Genomic DNA, 21,142 nt, shown 5'->3' on the forward strand with positions numbered 1-21,142 from the left:
TTATTTGAGTTTGGCTCATTATTTTGGAAGGCTTTGTCTCCATGGATGATTCCTTAAGCTTCCTTGAGTTCAATTCTGTTTTAGCATTCTGTTTTGGTGATGTTAATTTCGTTCTCAGTATTTTAGCATTCATTTTTTCCTTGAATTGTTGTCTTCCTCCAAATATGTTGTTGTGTTCAATTGTTGAAAGTGTCTATGCTTGTATCAACTCACATCATGTGGTATCAGAGCTAAGGTTGTGTGCAATTTTATTTTTTTTGAGTTGATTGACACTTTAATTCTGTTTTTGTGTTAGTTGATTCTGTTTTTGCTTTATCTTGAGTCTTTGTTGTTGTTTTAATTGGTATAAATCATTGTGTTTGTGTCATTTTAATTTTTGAATCCATACATGTTTTGTCTAGTCATGTTTTTTTCCTACAATGTCATCAATTCCTTGTAGTACTTTTATTGCTAATTTTGGTTGATTGATTTTATTTGAGTACAATTTGATATTTTCGTTTTTCTTGATCATTTGGTGCATTTTTCTTTTTAGATTTGAGTTCATGTTTGTGCATTAGTTCTATACATGTTCTATACATCAATTCTTTTGTGTCTTTGAAGTTTCTTAATTTTGTTTTTTAATTCCAACATAGGTTTCTCTGTTTTCCTGTTTTTGTGCTGACTTCATTTGCTTATGAAAATTCATTCTGTTGGAGAAAAATTCTGAAACTCTGGATTTTAGTACTTTGAAGTGTTATAAAATAGTAAAAAAAAAAAAGAAGTGTATCAAAATTCAAAATACAAAAAATATGATAAATCAAATACGTACAAAGTGCAAAAATATGACTCTGGAAAAACAGTAAGTGGCAATGATTTTAAAAAAATTATCACAATTAATCGATGCACAATTTATCACAATCACGATTGTTTTACTCATAATGGGTTATGAAAGAAAAGAAACAGTTGTAATCATGCATAAGAAATCATAACAACTTTATTCAGATGTGCCAGAGGTAAAACAATCGGTTGTTTCGTGAAAACAATCGGTTGTTTTTCTGAAACAGCAAGAAAATGTTATTTTTCAAAGCAAATCATCTTTCAAAGAGATGGGAAATGCATAATGAAATACATTCATACCTTTCCATTACCTCACACATGTTTAGAATTTCATTTGGTCTTATGAAGCCAAAAGCATAGGATGAACATATGCAATTTACTTTACATAGCTCATGAACTTTGTCAAGAATTTGAGTAAGGTGTATGCTTTTGAACCATAAGCATCACTTTGATTATTCTTCATCATAACACATGTACCTTAAAGGTCCTGCAACACAAAATTGATACATATACAAAGCAAGTATAGTAGCAAGATAACAAGGCACACACAAAGTAGTTTTCTGCATATACAACATTAGCAGAAAAACCATAAAGAAATGAAGTATTCAAGTGCTTTCAAGTGTAGAAAAGCAGCAACATAATGCACAGTTTTAAACCTATCTATACAACCAAATCAAGCATAAACTTCTACCCTTATTTGATCTACAAATAGACAATGAGAAGGGTTGTACAAAGCATAAATCAGAATGATAACACAGTAGTTCAACAATACAATTTTGACATTTCAAGAATAGAACATGACATAGAGCTTTCAAGAAAACAAGTGGATAAATTTTTTTATTATAATACTCTGAGGCACACTCAATGTATATTTGTCCAAAAGCAAGATTTGAAAAAGAGAAATAGATTTAATCATGCATAAGCAAACATGGCAGTATTATACAAAGGTGCCAGAGGAAAAACAATCGGTTGTTTCGAAGAAACAATCGGTTGAAATTATGTGACAGGGATTTTGAAACATAGAAAACCCAAATCCTTCATTAGAACCTGAGAAACACAAATACATGTTAAGGTTCACATCACTTGAATGATAATAGAGCAGATATTAACCAAAAACACTTTATGGACACACAAAATTGAACTTAAGATTGATTATCCAAGCAAAGAAGAGAGATAGAAACAATTCTTTTAAGAACACATGTACAGTTTTGACAAACAATTCTAAAATTCATAACACCAGTTCTAACACAAGAACTTGCATCCATGAAAGCCAATTTCAACATATTCTTCATTATGGAAACAAAGTCTCTTGTTGTTTTTCCCTTTAGCAGTCTTCAAGCACAAAAGTAATTCTCGGCAGCCAAGGATACCTACAAGAAAAGATTAAGAAGCAAGATTTGGCCCCCTTATAAAATTGGGTCCAATGATGTTAGTAGCAACCTTAGGAGCCTTCAAAATCTTAGACACCCATTTTAAAATACCTTTGGGAACATAAACTTTTCTAATTTTACAGAATCTAACAGTGTGACATTTTTTCATGCAGTAGAAACAACAAACAACCGGTTGTTTCGAATTTTGAACCGATTGATTTTTCGTGAGGTTTGAAAAAGATTTTGAAAAGCTATAGTTTTTGCTTTGTGGGTTAAAACCCAAACCTGATTTCCCAAAAACACACTGTTGAGATGCTAAAACATTCTCAAAATTTGATTTCTCTTTTGAAATAATATTAACAGTTTTCACAAGGTATCAAACTTTCTCTTGAAGAGTTTTACAATTTTCATAGCAACTTGAATCACAATTGCAAGAGGAGTTTTTATAAATCAGTTCAAGATTTTCAAAATCAGCATTTGTATGACTTAAATCATTCTCCAAAACTGTGATTTTTCTCTTTCAACTTGTTGTTTTCACTTTTCAATCGGTTATTTAAAAGGGCTAATCTTTTAGTTTCATCATAAGTTTCTTGAAAAGCATTAAGAAGTTGAAATAATTTTCACAATTGTTGGAAGAAGATGTACTTACTTGGTTTGATCCGGATTCTTCCTTTGTCATAAGACAAACCTCCCTTCTGGATTCTGAAGAGAAAGATTCAGCAATAGACTCCTCCTTGTCCATCCCAACACTCATTGGATTCTTGTGATACTTCTTAAAGGTATTCCACATTTCTTTGGCAGAATTATATTCTGAAACTTTGAGCAATTCATTAGAATCAAGTGCAAATACAATGATGTTCATAGCTACACAATCAAAATGTTCTCTTTCAGAAGAAACATTTTTAGATGTAGGCATGAGATGGCTATTTGTAATAACATTCCAGATTTTTCTATCTATAGATTCAACAAAGAATTTCATTCTTATGCACCCCAATTCATAATTCATACCACAAAACAAGGGTGGTTTGTTTAAACAGGCACCATCCCCAAAAGAAAACTTTTCAGCCATTTAAAAAATATTTAGGATCAAAACTTGAATAACTTTCAAGAACCTTGCTCTTGATGCCAATAACTTTCAGTAAATCAAATATCAAATAGATTATAATAGAGAGAGATAGAGAGTGTACTGACCAGTCCTCGGATGTCGTTGACTGCTAGTAAAGGCGAGCTACGTAAGCTGGGTCCCACAAGCGGCATGGGCCAGTGCCTCGCAAACGGCACGCCCACGGTGCCGATGAGTGGTTAGACGTCGATCACCAGGATGTGCTGATGTGTCCCCGGCAACAAAGTGAGGGCGATGTGACATCGGGCATCGGTGACTCAAACAACAGAGTTGGGCCACGAGAGGTGGATCCCACACAACACACCAATTATTAGTAGGGGGAAACCTAAATCGCAAGGGGTCCATGCGTGTGGTGTGAGTAGCACATCGAGGCGCGACACAAGCTAAGAACCACCGGAAGCACTAAGGCCCATTAGGGTTGCGCTCCAGGGGTAGGCTGCATGCATGGCATGTGAACAACTAGGGCACCCGCAAAACAGATGGCCACAGAGATTAGGTGCACAAGTTGGTACCCAAGTGGTCATTCCGTCAGAGGTTGAACTCCAGTAAGGGAGCCTTACGCGCTAGATTGCCCTAAGATTGGGTGATAGCGGCGCTAAGGCACACCTTCAAAAACCCTAAATGCGGGTAGCAGAAATAGAGGAAACTCTAGACTATATAAAGGGTAGTAAGAAACCTCACAAGGTACGCAAGTTTTACATAGAGCTTTTACGGCTAAGAGTTTTGGTGTTTCCTAGCCCTAGTATTGACTTGAGTGTCGGAGTGCAAACGACTTCTAGGGATCCCGTTTGTCTTTGCAGGTACAGGGTGTTTGATCGAAGAAAAGCACGAACCTAGGTAGAGAGAATTGGGTGTGTGATCGTTGTTGGGAGTACGAAGGCAATCGAGTCAACCAACAGGAACAAAATTCCTAAAAGATTAACCCATGAAGAATTAATTAGAAATATTCCTGAGAAATGGCTACTAGAAGATATAATAAAAGAGCCAAAGGTTTACAATACTCAGATAAAAGAAACAATTCAAGATGGTACAAATATTAGGTTAAGAATGAATAGGTCATCACCGCTTAAGATAAGAGAACCGCAAATGATAGGTTAACCATCCAGACACTCTATAGATGGATCTACAATAAACCTAGATTTACGAGGATTAGATAAAATTACTCCAAGAGTAAGTAAACCAATATATGAATAATCGAGAAAATCAGAATCTCCTCAACACTCTCCTACAGCTTCACATGTATTAAATACTTTAATAAAAGAATAACCTTTTCATATAGACAACATTGGATTAGGAAAGATTTTAATGTTGAATATAATAAAGAAAGAGTAAACTGGTATTTTAAGCATTATTCTAAAGAATAAGTATAAAAAATAAGGATAGAATTTTACAACTACAGTAATATTCACAATTTAGAGTATCCCTTTAATATAAAACTATCCGCCCATTAGAAAAAACAAGTAATACTTGGAAAACAATAAATAATGAACTAATAGAGTCAGAATACCCTCCACGTCAAAGTATTATTATACAAAGGATCTAGAAATAGAAGCTAGTCCATATAAATATATCAAAAATGAAAATAAAAGTATAGAATTAAAAGTGGTCCTGCCTGTTGACCAGAACGATGGAGTTTTGCCTCGTCAAACTTGGATCGACGTGTACGCCGCATCAACCTTCGTCCTTCACCGCGATCCACCTCAAGAACCTGCAAAAGAACAGAGCGGCGCCGCTGCGGCCGATCGCACTCCAACGCCCAAGTCAGTGACCGAACCACCAAATACTAAGAGTAACACTCAAGAACTCTCAAGGAACCGTGAACCAGTTCTCTCTCAGTATACTCAAGAACTCACAAGCGTAAAGAAGACAATCTGAACGTGCGTACCTCAAAAGTTCGTTGGGAAACCCTTATATACCTGGGCACTTTCTCTCTCCTGGCCGTTACACATCTGGACACGTGCCTCGCATCCAGCTGTACACGTGCCATCATCTGGACACGTGCCTCGCATCAGTGCATAGTTGTCTCGGAGTGCGATCTCTACTGGATTGGCGAGCTAGGGTGCCTTCGTACACACCTTCCCTGTGGTCTCGCCGGCCGCCTTCATAATCTGCACCACCTTCATCTTGGCGATGTGCTTGCTCCGGTGATCTCTAATCACTTGGTCGCCTGAGTTTACATCTGGCGACTTCATCTTTAACCCGGTGACCGCCGGTTCTGGTGTGCTGGAGATCGGAGCACGCCAACTTAATAACTGGCGATTTCACGAGCCCCCCGACTTCCTTTCCTTCTGCCAACCTGGCGTCTCGTCAACACGCCTATACCGTAGCTTGGTGCCACGTCATCGCTTCCGACCACCAGGGCGGTACACAAGCCCCCCAGTCTTAAGCGAAGACTTGTCCAGCGAAAAGACTAAAGGAGTCACGTCAATACCGATCTACGTGGCGCTGGCGCAGAATTCCAAGCGGTTGTACTTTCTGCTTTCCTGACGCTCCACCAAACACTCCTTCCATCGCTCGACACGTGGCTTCATCAACGGTTACCTTCAACTGCCGTTTGCGCTTCCCAAACCCATTCGAAAAAACCCTTAAACCCATTTCTCTTCACTGTTCCATCACTTCTTCGTTTTCTCAGACTCTTCAACTTTCTTCTGCAAAAGCTCTCGACGTTCTTCAACCTCCTGAATCACCAACTTCCTTCATCACTCTTCCGATCACAAAAAGGTACTTCCTTTACTTCTTCTGCTGGTTTTTTCAGCATTTTAACCGACTCGCATCATCCTTTAACTGTCTGGTGCATACGTTGTGGGTTGTTTTTTCTATTTCTCCTTTCTCGTAACTTAGGGCTTCGTCTTCGTTACAACGAACCTTCGTTCGTTCGTTTTTTCACCCTTCCTTCACGATCGAGTCAGCCCCTGCGAACCCTGATCACCTTTTCTTTTCTTTTTCCTTTGCAGCTTCCGCGATGGCTCGCTCAAAGATCACCCCAAATCCTCCTCCCTCGTCACGAAACCCTTCATCTCAAGCACACAACCAACAGCGAGCACCTGGTGCTTCTTCTTCCCCGGCTGAGAGGCCTGCACCCTCCCGCTCTAACCTGGCTCAGGCTACTCCACCTGTCGCCGGAGGAGCCTCCGTTCCTTCCCCAGACTTCAAAAAACTATACCCATGGGCCACCCCGACCTTGCTGAAGGAAACTTCTTCAGTAAACTCTGCTGGGGCAGTTCTTCGTTTGAAGAAAGGGGACGAGCCTCACCTATCGTTCCACAAGGAGCACGACGAGAAGATGATGGTGCTACCTTGCCCCCCCGACTTGCCAGTGTGCGTCGACGACAAAGGGAACACCGGCGGGTTGTTCTGCTTCATATATACCACCATGTTCAAGAAGGTGAAACTTAGGTTTCCCTTCACTCGCTTTGAAAGGGAGCTACTCACCGAGCTCGACATCGCCGGCGCCCAGCTCCATCCCAACAGTTGGGCGTTCGTGCGGGCATTCCAGATTATGTGCGACCACCTGGGGCTGCCAGCGTCAGTGGACGTCTTTCTTTTCCTCTTCGAAGCCAAACACCCAGGAGATCGCCTGTGGGTGAGTTTGAACGGGATTGCTGGGAGGTCGATCCTCTCTATCTTCCAGCAATCCTACAAAGACTGGAAGGGCAAGTTCGTCCAGGTGCGCCCGAACGACAAGGACGCCTCACTGCTCGACGGTTTCCCCTTGTATTGGGTAAACAAGGGAAACAAAGAGTCCAAAGGCAGCTTCAGGAGGCCAAGGAGTCTTGATAGCATGGGTGCTTTGGACAAGGACCTATGCTTCTTCTGGAAGAGTGTGGCAGACGCCAACATTACTTTCCTCACCACCACACTCATCTCCTACGAGTTCTTCGAAGATCAACTCGAAGTTCGCATAGGTTAGAACTCACCTCAACGTCTAAGTCTTTACTTTGGCATTACCTCTGCTAACTGTTTCTAGGCGTCTTGTGTGTTGTGCACAAGACTTTGATTTTACTTTCTGCACCATTTATCTGCTTTGCTGCATACTGACTTATGTGTTTATTTTTCTCTCCGAGCTAACCCGTGTATCTTTGCATTATGCAGATCGCATGTTGGGCTAGGGAAAATTAGCTGAACTGAGGGCGCTCGCCCGAGCCCACGGGTTGGCATCGGGTTCCCAAACCGTGCCAAACTCGGTGGTGGAGATCGCCGCCGCACAGGGTAGATCGCCACCTAAAGGCCCAACTTCCTCCGAGGCCCAGCCCGCCAACCAGCGCAAGAAGCTTATCCTCAGGAAACCAAAGAGGAAAGCCCCCCAAGTAGTCCATGAGGAAGAAGAAGACGATGATGAGGCGATTGAAGATGGCCTTGTCACCAAGAGGAAGAGGGTGGCGCCTTCTTCACCATCTGCTCCACCTCCTCTTCCAACATCAACACCGCCATCCACACCAGCTCCGCCTCCAACATTGCTTCCTCCACCAGCTCCCGCCTCGCCAGTCCAAGCGATTCCACTGGCGTCTGCACCTCCTGTGGTTGAGGCCGCCGAAGCCAACTTCATGGAGAACCCCCCGAGTGCTTCCACGCCTTATGTATCAGCGGGAGGGGATCCTCCTTCAAATGCTTCAACCGTAGGGGCTGCTCCAGTCGGGGATGAGGGTGCTCACAACTCCCCAATCCTCATCACCGAATCCCCGACGTCGCCACCACGCCAAGAAGCACTCATTGAACAACCAATTCAGGAAGGTGGCGGCGAGAACCAACAGCAAGCCCCCCCGGTGCCTCCACCAGCAAACCTCTCTCTTGGGGTCAAAAGGGTATGGGAGCCCTTCTCAGCAAAACTGAAGATGATGGCGGAGGATTTCCCCTCCATCATATCTAAAGCTGTGGAGAGTTCTACCAGGAAGCTCCAGGATGACCTCTTCGCACTCCGAACTGAGAATAGCCTGCAATCTTACACTCGCTGAGATCGAACACTCCCGAGTAGAAGATGCCATGAGCACCGAGCTCCGGGTGGCGCGCAAGGAGGCCACCGATCTACGCCATAAGGTGCAGCTCTTGGCTCAAGAGAAGATTGAGCTGGAGAGCAAGATAGTACCTTATCGCGTCAAAGTGGCTGACCTGGAGGCCTTGATCAAAGTTGACGCCGCCAAGGTGAAGAACCTCGAGAAAAGGTCAGCCGATCGGGAGGTCTTCTTGGGGAAGGTGGAGAAAGAAAGAGACGACATCGTGGCCAAGCTCGCTGAAGCCAACAAAGAAAACGGGAAGATCGCCGCTGAACTGGGCCAGGTGCAGGCAGAATCCAAGAAGGTTGCTGAAGACCTTCTTCAAGCTCGGGAAACCATTGAAGAACTTAAGAAACAAGCTGAAGAGCTGAAGCAGCAGAACGAGGGGCTGAAGAAACAGATCGAAGAACTTGACCTGAGTTCTGCCCAGATTCTTGCTGCTGGATTCGAGGCCGCCCGGGAACAGTTCGCTTGCCTGTACCCCGATCTAGATCTTACCATGGTGTCTCTTAACAACGAGGTGGTGGACGGAAAGGTTGTTCCTGCTGAAGACTGATTGATTCCCTCCATCCACGATCTTATGCTTTCTCTCTTACCCAATCTGCTTGCAATAAACTTTCTATTTTTCTGCACATGTGCCTTAAACTGATGTTTATTTTATAATAAACTGATGTTTACTTTATGATAAGGTCTTTGTATTCTTCTCGTAACTTCTCTGTCTGCTTTATCTTTCCTTGCACAATTTTCTTTCAAAAAATTAACTTAGCAATTCCGTAAGCGCGATTATATACTTAACTGCTTCGAACCACTGACTTTCGAATAACAATCACTCTAACAACTTGTAATCTCAAGGCAATGAACCTTAGCGTAAAATCGCTCTTCAAATAACGAACTTCACCTCAATTAATGGCTTAAGACACCGCTCACCCGACCTGCTTCATCAAAGCGGGTCTTTGACTTTCTTGCCATTGCTTGAATTTCTCCTGGTCGCCAAATACTCTTGGCGATATTAGCTTCCTCTTGCTTTCATAACTTGGCCATTGTTCCTTTATCTGGGGGGTAGAGGCGCCTTTCGGATCCTTCTCTACCTTCCTGAGCTTCAGAACAAAAGACCGGGTGGCTAGGCGTTCTCTTCGAACCTACCTTAGCCACCCTCCAAACCTCTTCCACCCTTTACACCATACCTGAACTCGTTCGGGACGAGAAGGATTTTATCTTGCCCGAACTCGCTCATCGGCGAGAAGGTCTTTAACTCGCCTGAACTCGCTCATCGGCGAGAAGGTCTTTAACTCGCCTGAACTCGCTCGACGGCGAGAAGGTCTTTAACTCGTGCCTCTACATTGCCCCAGGGGTTACATCTCCTCTTCCCATAAACACTGAGGACTTTTCGCTGATGCCTCTACATTGCCCCAGGGGTTACATCTTCTTCCCCCCCAGAAACACTGAGGACTTTTCACTGGTGCCTCTACATTGCCCCAGGGGTTACATCTTCTCCCCCCCAGAAACACTGAGCACTTTTCACTCTTCCTCGCCTGCACTCGCTCGACGGCGAGGAGGTCTTTATCTCGCCTCAGAACGCGCGAGGGCGTCGAGGTCTTTTAACTGGTGCCTCCGATCGCCGAAAGACGATGAGGACTTTAACTTTAACTGGTGCCTCCGATCGCCGAAAGACGATGAGGACTTAAACTTTAAATGATGCCGCCAATCGCCGAAAGACGATGGGGACTTAGAAACTTTTTAGAAAGCATGCAATATATCTTTAACTTGCCTTAAATCACATATAAGTGACAAGGTCTTTCTTCAAAACTTTGGAAAACAGCAAGCATGCAATCTAAAACAACTTTAAGCTTCGAAAACTCTTCTTTATTGGGTGGCCTCATTAAAAACCCTCCTTAGGGAAAAAAGAGTGCCCCCTTCAAACTGTATTAACAGAAACATCGTAATATAACTTCGTGTTCGTCTTTACTTACAAAGTTCTTAACTGTAATATAACTTGAGGTGCGTGGCGTTCCAAGTGCGAGGAATCGCCCCTCCTTCCAATGTCTCTAAGCGGTAGGCGCCGTTCCCGAGCGCCTCGGTTATTCTGAACGGTCCCGTCCATTTAGGCGACAGCTTATTCTCCATCTCTTACTGGTGGGCTTTCCTCATCACCAGGTCGCCCTCTCTGAACTGTCTCGGCATCACCTTCGAGTTATATCTTCGTTCAATCCTTCTCTTCACCGCCTCAGCTTTCAATCTCGCCTCTTCCCTGACCTCATCCAGTAGGTCCAGGTTCAACCTTCTCTCCTCATTCGAGTCTTCCTCCACGAAGTTCTGGAATCTCGGCGAGCTCTCCTGGATCTCCACTGGAATCATTGCGTCGCACCCATAGACCAAACTGAACGGGGTCTCATGGGTTCCTGACTGCTCGGTGGTGTGGTACGCCCAGACTATACGGGGCACCTCCTCGGCCCAACTTCCTTTGGCTTTCTCTAGCCTTCTCTTCAACCCTCTCAGCAGCACCCGATTGGCTGACTCTACTTGGCCATTCGTCTGAGGGTGCTCGACGGATGCAAACACTTGTTGGATTCCCACCCCTTCGCACAGCTTCTTCAACAGGTGAATTGCAAACTGAGTCCCATTGTCCGACACCAGGCGCTTGGGCACACCAAACCGGCACACAATGTTCCTCCACACGAAACCTTCGATCTTGTGTGTTGTGATCTGGGCCACTGGTTCTGCTTCGATCCACTTGGTGAAATATTCGATCGCCACCACCAAGTACTTCATCTGCCTGATTGCCAGCGGGAATGGTCCCAGGATGTCGATTCCCCATGTATGAAACGGCCAAGGGCTATAAATCGACTTCAACTCCTCGGGAGGCGCCTTGTGCCAATCGGCGTGCTGCTGGCATTGCTTGCAGCACTGCGCATATCTCTTGCAATCTTCTCTCATCGTTGGCCAGTAGTAACCTGCACGGAGAGTCCTTGCGGCCAGAGCTCGACCCCCGACGTGGCTTCCGCATATCCCTTCATGGAGCTCTGCCATAATTCTCGTACATTTCTCGCCATGCACACATTCCAGGAGTGGGTGAGTGAACCCAAACCTGTACAACTCGCCATCAATCATTGTGAACTTGCTAGAATTCTTCTTCATCTTCCTAGCCTCCGTCGGATCCAGCGGGAGAAGGCCATCTGCCAGGCACCGCTTGTACTGTGTTACCCAGGTGTCTGGCTCATGGGTCGTGCAGACCTGCGTCATGTTCACCTTTTCTCCCCGACATGCTCTTATTCTCGGCGATCTCAAGGTTTCTTGCGTCAAAGACCTGTGACTTCTTGCCGCTTTTTCCGTCGACTTGCTTATCTGAAGAACCAGGTGATCTGTTACAAATGCTCTCGGCGTCTTCAGAGTTTCTTGAATCACCGTCCTCTGCCTACCCCCCTTGCCTGAACTGGCGAGCTTAGCTAGCAAGTCAGCTCGGGCATTCTGCTCTCTGGGCACATGCACCACTTCAAAGGATGCAAAGGAACTTTTCAATTCCTGTACATACTCCAGGTAAGCCGCCATTTGTGGATCTTTAGCCTGGAACTCGCCTGTTACTTGCCCCGTGACTAGCAGCGAGTCACTCTTTGCCATCAACACCCTGGCTCCCATTTCTTTAGCCAGCAAGATCCCGGCGATCAGCGCCTCATATTCTGCTTGATTGTTGCTGGCCTTGAAGGCAAACCTCAAAGATTGTTCAATCAGAACTCCGTTGGGTCCCTCGAAGATGACTCCAGCACCGCTACCCTGCTGGTTCGATGATCCATCCATTGAAAGCACCCAACGAAAGTCGTCCCCTTCAACTCATGTTGCCTCAGACGAGAGCTCGACCACGAAGTCTGCGAAGATCTGTCCCTTAATCGGACCTCGGGGCTCATACTTAATATCAAACTCCGACAGCTCCACCGCCCACTTCACCATCCTCTCAGCAACGTCAGGCTTCTTCAAAACCTTCTAGATGGGCATGTCGGTCATCACCAGTATCGTGAAGCTATGGAAATAGTGGCGCAACCTCCTCGCCGAAAATACCACAGCCAGCGCGGCCTTCTCCAGGGCCTAATATCTCGTTTCGGGGCCCTGCAGCACCTTACTAACAAAATAAATAGGCTTTTGAGCCTGATCTTGGTCCTGGGCGAGCACCGCACTCACCGCCCTCTCAGTTACAGCAAAATACAACCTGAGAGGGGCTCCCACCAGCGGTTTGCACAAAACCGGCGGGCTCGCCAGATACTCCTTCAGCTTGACGAAGGCTTCTTCACACTCCTTCGTCCAGACAAACTTGTTATTCCGCCTTAAGCACTGAAAATAGGGATGGCCCTTCTCTCCACTAGCTGACATGAAGCGAGACAGGGCGGCCATCCGACCTGTAAGCTGTTGTACTTCCTTCACAGTGGCCGGGCTCCTCATCGCCAAGATGGCGGCACACTTGTCAGGGTTGGCTTCTATTCCTCTCTCAGTTAAGAGGAAACCCAAGAACTTCCCAGCCTCCACGCCAAAGATGCACTTCTCCGGATTCAGCTTCAACCTAAACTTGGCGATCGTCGTGAACAACTCCTCCAAGTCCGCAACGTGCTTGCTTTTCTCTGGCGAGGTCACGACCATGTCATCCACATACGCTTGCACATTCCTTCCCAGCATTGGTGCAAGTACTCGATCCATCAACCTCTGGTACGTGGCCCCCGCGTTCTTCAGCCCAAACGACATCACCTTGTAGCAGTAGCACGATCTCTTGGTCATGAAGGCAGTCTTCTCTTCATCCATGGGATGCATCTTGATCTGGTTATACCCCGAGAAGGCATCCAAGAAACTCAACAACTTGCACCCTGCAGCACTATCTACCAGGGCATCTATGCTTGGTAAAGGATATGAGTCCTTCGGGCAAGCCTTATTCAGATCGGTGAAATCGACGCACATGCGCCATTTCCCATTACTCTTCTTCACCAGTACGACATTGGCCAGCCAATCAGGGTACTGCACCTCCCTGATATGGCCTGCAGCAAGGAGCTTTTGGGTTTCGTCCCTGATCGCCTGCCTCCTCTCCTCATTGAACTTCCTTCTCCTCTGTCGTACTGGTCTCACCTGGTTGTCCATCGCCAAATGATGGCACAAGAAATCGGGATCGATCCCGGGCATGTCCGAAGCGGACCATGCAAACGCATCCAGATGCCGTTCTATCACCTTGGCGATCTGGTCCTGGAGCTCAACCTCCAGGGATCTTCCCAGCTTGAAGATCTTTCCTCCGATCTCTCTCTCGAGCCACTGCTCGACGGGTTTTGGCCTGGTTTCTCTAGCGATCACCGCCCTGGCGATTCCCAGTTCCCTCGCTTCCTCAGGGCGATTCCTTGCCTCTTCTTCCTCCAGACCGGCGTTCCCCTCCCCTAGCTCAGCATCCACCATCACCACGTCTCTTCCGGCGGTCTCTTCTATTACCGTCGATCTGGACTTCACACCAGGAGGCGGGGTGGTTGCCACGTAACTCACAGACCTCTTGTTTTTCAGGCTATTCTCATAGCACTTCTTTGCTTCTTTCTGGTCGGATTTGATGGTGATCACCACCCCCTCCATAGACGGCAACTTCACCTTCATGTGCCGGGTCGACGGTATAGCGCCTATCCTGTTGAGCGTGGGCCTTCCCAACAGAATGTTGTATGCTGAGGGAGCATTTACGACAAGGTATTTGATTTTCTCTGTTCTCGAACCCGCCTCATCTGTAAACGTAGTCCTCAACTCAATGTACCCCCTGACCTCCACCTGGTCACCAGCGAAACTATACAAACACCCTCCATAGGGCCTCAGCTGGTCAAGGGGTAGCTCCAGCTGCGTGAAAGTCGGCCAGAACATCACGTCCGCCGAGCTTCCTTGGTCCACCAGAACCCTGTGGACCTTTCTTCCTGCTGTGATCAACGAGATGACTATGGGATCGTTGTCATGAGGCACAACGTCCCGAAGATCTTGCTTGGTGAACGTAATGTCCACATCTGGCGAGTGGTCTTCAAACATATCCACCGTCATCACAGACCTCGCATACCTCTTCCTCTGTGATGCGGTGCATCCACCACTCGAGAAACCCCCTGCAATGGTGTGGATTTCCCCGTGTGTAGGCATCTCGTGCTGCTGGGCTTCTCCACCTGCTGGTTGGGAGCTCGACGCGCCCCCCGTCCTTCTGTCCAGCAAGTAGTCATTTAGGAACCCGCTCTTGACCAGATCGTCGAGCTGGTATCCTAAAGCCAAGCACGAATCCACGGTGTGGCCAAAGCCCTGGTGAAACTCACACCAGGCGTCTGGCTTTGGTCCCAGCACCTTGTCGCCCACCTTCTCGGGCGCTTTCAACCTAGCTGATATATTAGGAATGGCGATCAGGTCCACCAATCCCATGACAAACTTGTGCTTTGGCGGACGATTGTACTCCCGGCGTGCTGGTTGCGGGCGTCCTTGGCCCCTGCCCTTGTTCTTCCTTGGATCATAAGGATGGCGAGTCCTCTGATCCCTCCTGGCCGCCGCTGTCTCCAGCACCCTCTGTGGCTGGATCCTGGTCTGGGCACGTGGCCTAGCGGGAGCCACGCTTCCTCTTTTCTCGGCGACTTCACTCTCATCGGCGATGTGGGCCACCGCAAGTCACCTAACCTTAGCAAACGTGGCAGGGTGAGCCCTGATCAATGCCTCGCAGAATGGTCCCGGCAGGACGCCCTTCTTAAATGCATAGACCAGCATTTCTTCATCTTTGGCCGGCGATCGGACCATCTGCGCCCCAAAACGATTCAGGTAGTCCCTGAGGGACTCTCCCTGATACTGCCTTATGTCAAACAAATCATAAGACACCCTGGGCGGTGCCTTATTCACGATGTACTGCTCGACGAAAATCTTTGAAAACTGTTGGAAGTTGGTTATGTGACCTGTAGGCAGGCTCACAAACCATTCCAGCGCTGTTCCCTGGAGTGTGCTCACAAACATCTTGCAGTACACGGCGTCGGACCCTCCTGACAGCATCATCTGCGTATGGAACGTGGTGAGATGAGCTTCAGGATCCTCCACGCCGGTGAAAACAGCCTTAACAGGTACCACACTCGTAGGAATAGGCGTGTCAGTAATCGCCTGAGCGAAAGGCATAGGAAAAACACGAGGCGGCGTCGACGGCGCGACCTCTTCAGCAACTAGGCGTCCTCGCTGCTCCTGAAGAGCTTGACGCAGCTCTTCAGTCACTTTGTTGAGCTTATCATTCCTAGCCCGAGAGGCGACCAGGTCCTCATGCATTCTCGCCTGCTCTATACGCGAGGCTTCCACATTCGCCTGCAACGAACGCATGATTTCCACCATCTGCGCCATAGTCATGGCGCTGGCGCCTTCAGCAGCAACGGGCGCAACTGGACTTGAACGGTTGCTTCTCATTTTTCTCATGAAAACTTGGCAAATCACAGAGTGCAATGAACAACACTTCCTTCAGCGACGATCGATTCGGCGATTAATCGGTGAAAACTTCGCGAAACTCCGAAAGAAAACTCAAGAACACAGCGAACCTCCACAGAAACCTGCAACTCCACCAGAAACCACCGCTTCTCCCACGAAAAACCAAACGAGCCAAAGAACTCAGATCTCACCGAACAAAACTCGCGCAACCAGCAGAAAACTTCACTTCACCGAACAAAAACCCAAACGAACGGTGGAAAACGCGAAATCACCGAACAAAACCTAGATGAACAGCGAACAGTGGTTGCACCAGCACACAACCACACAGAAAACTGCAAAAACCTCCAAGAACTCACGCTGTGGATGGGAACAGGTTTTACAAGGCCCCACGGTGGGCGCCTGATGATCCTGCCTGTTGACCAGAACGATGGAGTTTTGCCTCATCAAACTTGGATCGACGTGTGCGCCGCGTCAACCTCCGTCCTTCACCGCGATCCACCTCAAGAACCTGCAAAAGAACAGAGCGGCACCGCTGCGGCCGATCGCACTCCAACGCCCAAGTCAGTGACCGAACCACCAAATACTAAGAGTAACACTCAAGAACTCTCAAGGAACCGTGAACCAGTTCTCTCTCAGTATACTCAAGAACTCGCAAGCGTAAAGAAGACAATCTGAACGTGCGTACCTCAAAAGTTCGTTGGGAAACCCTTATATACCTAGGCACTTTCTCTCTCCTGGCCGTTACACATCTGGACACGTGCCTCGCATCCAGCTGTACACGTGCCATCATCTGGAGCCTCCTTGACTTGGGCGCTACTTCTGACTCTCCTTTGCCTAAGTTACTTATGCATGATACTACTCAGTGCATAGTTGTCTCGGAGTGCGATCTCTACTGGATTGGCGAGCTAGGGTGCCTTCGTACACACCTTCCCTGTGGTCTCGCCGGCCGCCTTCATAATCTGCACCACCTTCATCTTCGGCGATGTGCTTGCTCCGGCGATCTCTAATCACTTGGTCGCCTGAGTTTACATCTGGCGACTTCATCTTTAACCCGGTGACCGCCGGTTCTGGTGTGCTGGAGATCAGAGCACGCCAACTTAATAACTGGCGATTTCACGAACCCCCCGACTTCCTTTCCTTCTGCCAACCTGGCGTCTCGTCAACACGCCTATACCGTAGCTTGGTGCCACGTCATCGCTTCCAACCACCAGGGCGGTACAAAAAGATATTAAAAAATTACACACTCAAATAAATTATTCAATTATTGTCCTAGAAGTAATGACCAAACAGTTAACTAGAATAGAAAATAAAGCAACACCATCAAATATTCCAAGTACTTCAAAGTTACCTGAAAAACCGATATATAAATTATTTAATGTCCCACAAAAAGAATTGGATTCATTAAGATTAAAAACTGATATTGATTTAAAGATTGAGGAACTTAGAAGTTGGAAGATCTAAATAAAACTTCCATAAACACATTAGAACTTAACAAAATAAGAAATTATCCAAAACTTAGATATTTCTATCCTACACCCTGTTGCTGATGTACAGTTTGAGAAAAAAAAGGGGAGAATTAGTACAAAACTCTTTTTCAGGAAACGAAATCACAGAATGGAATTCAGACGGATTAAGTGAACAAGCTATATTAGATTTAACATGTCAAATGACTATGACAACTACTGCACATAAAACATAAGGTTGTAGCGATAAATCTCCTGCTATAGCAATAGTACAAGGATTTACTGGCCAATTGAAAGGATGGTGGGATAAACTATGTACAGAACATGATAAGATAGCTATAATCAATAGTGTAAAAACAAAAACTAATCAAGAAGATGCGGTGTCCACTTTAATTTATTCAATAATTCAAAATATTGTAGGAGAACCAAATATATTTAAAGAAAGATCAGCTAGTTAATTAGAAAACCTTTACTGTCCAACAATGTCTGATTATAGAAGGTACAAAGATAACTTTTTTTTTTATCTAAAATAACCTTAAGAGAAGATGGATTTGTGAGATTCTAGAAAGAAAAATTTCTAGCTGGATTACCAAAACTCTTTTTGGAAAAAGTTAAAATGAATCTAGAAAGATATTATAGTAAACCAATAGCTTATGATTCATTAACTTATGGACAAATACACAATATAGTAATAGAGAGAGGAATTCAAATGTGTGTAGATTTTAAATTACAAAATAAATTTAGAAAAGAAAGTATGATAAATAAAAGAGAAATGGACACTTTCTTGCCAACAATATGGGATGGAACCAAATAGAGTGCCTAGTGTTAGAAAAAAAGAGAATAATTAAGAAAAAAAAATAAAATAGGAAGAAAAATTTATAGAAAGCCTTATAACCAACATAAACAGGCTACCAAATTTCAAGAGGATAAGCTAACAAAGAAACCTAAATATAAAAAAACATAAGAAAAAAGAAAATATGTGTTGGAAGTGCGGAAGGACGGGACATTATGCAAATAGTTGTAAAGTGGTAAAAAAGATAAATCAAATTAAAGATGAAAAATTAAAACATAGTTTACTTAATATATTGATAAATTCAAACAGAGATGAATCCGACAACTCTATAGAATATAATAGTGAATTAGAATTAGAACAAATAGAATATGAGAGTTCTAGTGAAGATTCAAAAGAGAAAAGTGAATAAGATTATTGCTTAGGACCTGATGTATTTACATGCACAAATTGTAAGAGTATGAATATGTTAACTAAAGATCAAACAACTGTTTTAATATCAATAATAGATAAATTAGAAGAATCTCTTTAAAAATGAATTTTTATCACAATTAAATAATTTAGTAAAACGAAGTGAAGAATCCCAACAAAAGTAGAACCCATAAATATGATGATATCTATAATAGATTCACACAGTCACCAAATAACTATAAAAGACCTACAAGAAGAAATTAAAAACCGTAAACGATAAATACAATTATTAAAAGAAAATGACATTTCATTAGAATATAGATTATTAGAATTAGAAGGAAAATAAAAATAATAAGATATCAAAATAAACAAGATACTGATACTAATCACAATTTATGGAAGAGAATAAAGCATAAACTTCTACTAGTATGTTAAGTCTAATTACCACTCATAAATGGCATACTGAAGTAACCTTAATAATCAAAGAACAAATATTTAAATGATAGCCTTAATATACTCAGGGGCATATATTAACTGTATTAAGGAAGGAATAATACCTACTCAATATTATGAAAAATTGTAAAAAAAAAGTACATAGTGCTAATGGGACAAAAATGAATATTCAATATAAATTATCTAATGTTAAAATATGTAAGAATACAAAATGTTATAATACTTCTTCTGTATTAATAAAAAATATGAATACCACAATGATTTTAGGAACTCCCTTTCTAACATTACTATATCATTTTCAAGTAATTGATTAATAACTCAGATCTTAGGGAAAGAAATATGCTTTGAATTTATAAAACCTCTTAAGACTAGAGAATTAAATTTATTAAGAGAATCCTCAATATCTCTTATAGAAAGTAAGAAAAAACATATAAATTTATTAAATAAAAAATAAATCAGATTTAGAAGAATAGAAGAGCAACTAAAAACACGTAATCTTAAAAACCTTATTAAAGATTACGAAGATAAAATAAAAAAGGAAATATGTGAAACTAATCCCACAGCCTTTTGGTACAAGAAAAAAATATACCATCTCATTACCATATATAGATAACTTTGATGAGAAACAAATACCTACAAAAAGGTAGACCAATACAGATGAATCAAGAATATCTGGAATATTGGAAAAAAGAAATTCAAGAATATCTAGACAAAGGATTAATAAGGGTCTCAAAATCACCTTGGAGTTTTGCAGGGTTTTATGTGATGAAAGCATTAGAAATAGAGAGAGGAGCACCAATGTTAGTAATTAATTACAAACCATTAAATAAGGTATTAAAATGGATTATGTATCCATTATCTAATAAAAGTGATCTAATAAAACGACTACATGATGCTACAATATTCTCAAAATTTGATTTAAAATTAGGATACTATCAAATCTTAAAATTAGGATACTATCAAATCTCTATAGAAGAAAAAGATAAATACAAAATTGCTTTTGTAGTACCTTTTGGAAATTACGAATGGAATGTAATGCGCTAGGGACTAAAAAAATGCTTCTAGTGAATTTCAAAATATTATGAATAATATATTTTATCCTTATATGAGATTTTCCATAGTATATTTAGACAATGTTTTAATATTCTCAAAAAGTATTAATGAAAATAAAGAACATTTGGAAGAATTTATAAAATTAATTAATGAAAATGGATTAGTTATTTCAGAGAAGAAGATACAAATATTTTAGACAAAGATTAGATTTTTAGGATATGAAATATATCAGGGCACTATCACACCTATACAAAGGACATTAGAATTTACAAATAAATTTCCAGAAGAAATAAAAGAAAAACAACAATGGCAAAGATTTTTCGAATGTGTAAATTATATAGCAGATTTTATTCTCAATATTAAAATAATTTGTGTCATTATATCCAAGATTAAGAAAAAAAACCCCAATCTAGAATGATGATATGACGAAAGACATAAAACAAATAAAAGAAATAGTTAAAATGTTACCCTGTTAGGAATACTTGACCCCAAAGTCTTTCTTATTATAGAAACAGATGCCTCCGATTTAGGATATGGGGGAACTTTTAAAACAAAAACTTTAAGAAAAGTCAAAAGAGCATGTAGTCAGATATCATTCAGGAATCTAACATTCTTCTCAACAAAAATATTATACTATTAAAAAAGAAATACTTTCAATAGTTTTGTGTTTGAAAAAATTTCAAGACGATCTATTTAATAAAAAAAATTAATTTGTGCTGATTGTAAAGCAGCTCCAAGTGTTTTAACTAAGGACGTTCAAAATCTGGTTTCTAAACATAATTTTGCAAGATGACATGCCTTGTTATCCTGTTTTGATTTTGGAATAGAACATATTAAAGAAAAATATAATTCCTTGTCAGAGTTTTTAACAAGAGAATTTTTACAGGCTTCAATATGAGTGTCAAGCCAAGAGGAAAAGATGATTATGGTCCCTACTGAGATAAAAAAAAACATCTAGTTCAATAAATAAAGCTTAATATGGTTCCCCACTAGAATCAAATAAAGTCTTTTCATCAATATCATTATGACCACCCACCTCATTATCTTTTAGACCAACAACACCCACGGAACCAACTTCTACCTTAGTAGAAATTATAAAAACAACTCCTCAAACATCGAACCCCTTAATACCTTCAAATAGATTTACCCCACTATATTACCAAAATGTACTAGTAAGCCCAAAGGACTTTACCAACAGAACTCCTATCACAACAGATTCCCCAAAATCAATACCTTCATATGAATAT

At 42.9% G+C, this 21,142-nt stretch overlaps 1 pseudogene; it reads left to right on the forward strand.

Moving 5' to 3' along the window:
• Window positions 1-17,271: 17,271 nt before the first annotated feature.
• LOC150023144 (uncharacterized) lies at window positions 17,272-20,834 on the forward strand (annotated as a pseudogene).
• The last annotated feature ends 308 nt before the right edge of the window (window positions 20,835-21,142 follow it).

Source organism: Phaseolus vulgaris, chromosome 11 (genome assembly GCF_051622355.1).
Source record: "Phaseolus vulgaris cultivar YP4 chromosome 11, ASM5162235v1, whole genome shotgun sequence".
NCBI lineage: Eukaryota > Viridiplantae > Streptophyta > Magnoliopsida > Fabales > Fabaceae > Phaseolus > Phaseolus vulgaris.